The 3,459-nt window shown below is 46.5% G+C and overlaps 1 pseudogene; it reads right to left on the bottom strand.

Moving 5' to 3' along the window:
* Nucleotides 1–987: 987 nt before the first annotated feature.
* LOC123638820 lies at nt 988–2,964 on the bottom strand (annotated as a pseudogene).
* Between the last annotated feature and the right edge of the window lie 495 nt (nt 2,965–3,459).

Below are 3,459 nucleotides of genomic sequence, written 5' to 3'. Positions count from 1 at the left end.
ACTGGCCTCTGGTTTATTACCGAGGATGCCGACACAAATCCCGTTTTAATCATAATAGTTTAGAGTGTGCTTACAGTGGCGAGATTAAGAATCTAAGCAAGTTCACTGAAATGATACCTTGGAGATGCAGGCTGCTGAGGCGCTGGCTTGAGTGAGCGCCACCAACTCGTCATCTGTGCAGGAACCAAGTCCCGCACTAGAGATCCAGCCCCCGCCCCTGCACGAGGCCCGGGCAGGCAGGAACGGTCTGGGGGCTCCTGTGTGAACGTGCACCAGAGAAATGGCTTTGGAGCCGGGTCAGGGGACTCAAGACACGATCTCCAGACCCGCAGGGGAGAGTGAAATCCGATACCCATATCAGAGAGGGAAGGAAGCTAACTTGTGAAAAAGGATAGGGGGGAAAAACCGGAAACCTCAATAGTCCCTCCCCCTCCCCCTCCCCCTCCAGTGCAGAAAATACTAAACACAGAAACAAAACAAAAAACACTTTTTCTCTTACTTGGGCCAACTGGGTTTCAGACTGAAGGTAGCCACCGTGGGCCTGGGCGTTCCCGAGGACCTGGGCGAGTACAGCCGAGCCGCTCCCGGGCAGGTGCGCTAGGTTCCCTGCAGTAGCCACTGTCAACAGGCACTGCTACTAACGACCGAGTCCACCTGGAGAGAAGGGTGTGGTGGTTCCGTCCATTACTAACCAAGCGGAAATCACCCAAACAGCCCAAGTGGTCAGTTGCAGGACCCCCAATTGACATCTCACCCCCTTCACATACACACACACATATGCACCTCGTAGACCCCTGCTGAGCGCAACCCGGGCCTCGCCTCAGCTCATCGTTAGGACAGCTGCAGTCAAGCAGTCCCATGTGCTCTAGATGATGTTTTTAAAAATCAGCAGAAGGGCTCAAGCACGTGCTTCTGGGGGCCCATGTACAGTTTCCAGGTGGGTTAGTTCACGCGTTACAGTAGTAGCTCCGTGAAAAACAGGCTCAGCTAAACATTCAAGTACCGAAGCGCTACGGGGCCGCGAGCCCGGCAAGGTGGGGCCTGCCCGCCGCCCGCAATGGGCCCCACCGGGAGCGAGTCGATGTGTGCGGTGACGAAGCCCGCTGAGGCCGTGCCAGCAAGTGTCACCCCTCCTCCCAGACAGCAGCGTGTCTGCGTGGCCTTGCGCCTCCCAGCGCCTCTCGGCTGGCTGCAAACAGGACCCGGAGCCTCGCATCCCGGTCGGCCGTGGACTTCCCGGCCGTCGGGCGTCATCAGCTTGGCCTTCCTCCCCACGCACGGCCCCCGGGCCGGGTCCTGCCCCGGCAGGAAGGGCCCCTCGGTCTCGCCGTCCCCCACGATGCTCTCCTCGTCCCCCGACTGGCTGATGCGCTGCAGCCGCAGGTAGCACCAGCAGCCGGGATCAAGGCCCCCCGGGCAGCGACGGCAATGAGGATGACGATGACCGTGCCCACGCCCGTGGTGGGGCTGTGGTCCATAATAGACGTGGTCAGTGCCGGGGGGCTTCCTCGGCAGGAAGCGCTTGGGGACGGCCGGCCCAGGGAGGCTGGGACTCGGGCAGGACACGAGTCCCTGGCGGCCACAGCCCGGCTCCGCCCGCCAGCCCGGTCCGCCGCCGCGCACCGTCGGGACTATATAAATGAATCTTTAAAACATTTTATATAAAAATAAAAGAAGCTAGTTGCTAAAAAAACATGTGCTACACATAAGAGCAATTACATGAAGTTTTACTCAGTTTTATGTCTATGTATAAACAAAGATTTTAAAATTCTCTACGCCTCTCCTAGTTTCTACTACATGCAGCTTGCTAAACAGTACATAACATTTACTTAACAAAAACTCTACCCCCTACTTATGTTCACTAATAGAATCTTACTAACTTGATTCTATAACCTAGTAACCATGATTAATCTAATCCCTGTCTTCATAATTTTGGATCCATTGGAAGCGACAAAAATTTCTTTCCTGTTTCCTAACATTTGACATCGTCACATAGCATCTAACAGCTTTATTTACCAAGATGTACTTCTAAGGGTCTGAATTTTTTGTTTTGCTTTGTTTTCTAGTGTTGATGTCATTCATACCAGCTGTTCATTCTCTATTTTTGCTGCTGCCATTTTTATCACTATCTGGCTGGAATATATTATAGGTCGTTTAAATTTTCCTCCTCCTGTCTCTATGTTGTATAATACAATATATAGAATAATAACTTCTCATCAATAGGATTTGACCCCAGAATCTCTTTTATCTAAGACTCACATCCTCTGACATATGTGAAATAAATATATTTCTCTGTTAAATGCTTTAACACAAAGATCTTCCTTCACAAGGTATGAGAGACCATTTAAGTATAACAATAACCTAGGCTACTGACATTTTTCTTCCTCTGTTTTTGTCACAAAAGGCAATCATTGTGCATTCCTGTGTTGTAGATACACATCTACCATAGGAAGTAAAAACAATTAAATAATTATGTATTCTCAGTAAGATTAAGAAATAATAACTCAAAGAGGAAGAAATCATAGCACTGAATAGTTGAATTCTGAAAACCCTAGAGAGATTTCCCATTAGAATTAAATGACATAAAAACCAAAGTTACCCCTAACCCTTATCAAAAGTTCTGATCTCCTGTGAGAGCAGAAACAATCACATCAGACACATACATTGAGGAAATGTAATGAAGAGCAATGAAACTTAATTGAAGTGCTCTTGGCCATTGGAGCCAGGGCTTCAGTGGATTAGAGGCACATACTATTAAGCATTTGCTCTTGCTCTTTAATGTCAGTTTAACGTAGGTGAGGACACCGTTCTGCTCTGTTTACGTAAGTCAAAGTTATATTCTGATATGTGCAAATGCAGAGTCTACCTGGGGGAAATTTACCAACAATATTAAAGAATCAAACTCACCAGTAAAAATGTTCCAGCTTTGCTAGTGATGATAGACGCATTATTAACATTCCTCATTACTGTCAGCAGTTATGTTTAAATAAGAAACTGACAGACCAAACAGAGCTTATTAATTTATTTTGAAAGATGGTTCTTTAAATAAATATTTTACTAAGAGAAATAATTGCATCATATCAATAATCAGTTATTTCATTGGAATAAATTATATTTGCCTTCAACATGCCTACATTTGAAATATTTCATCTTCTCCATTCATCCTGAAGTTACATACGCACACACACAGATACACTCAACAAATAGTACCTGTTTGGGCTTTCATAATAAAGGTAGCTCTTTTCTTCTTTTCTTCAATTTAGTTTTTTTTTGTTCTTTGGAAATAAAAGTCCTTCTCCTGATTATTCTTCTAGTCAATTCCACTGCAGGGGTCACAGGGATGCCTATCTGAGTGGAGAGAGTGGTTGTCAGAACTTCCTGTCAGCAGAGCCACAGAGAGCAGTTTCTTTCATTGCATCTCTCAACTAGGACATTCACCTTCATAAGCAATAAATAAAT

Source organism: Lemur catta, chromosome 5, assembly GCF_020740605.2.
Source record: "Lemur catta isolate mLemCat1 chromosome 5, mLemCat1.pri, whole genome shotgun sequence".
In the NCBI taxonomy this organism is placed as follows: domain Eukaryota; kingdom Metazoa; phylum Chordata; class Mammalia; order Primates; family Lemuridae; genus Lemur; species Lemur catta.
This window is presented reverse-complemented; position numbering and strand designations above follow the sequence as displayed.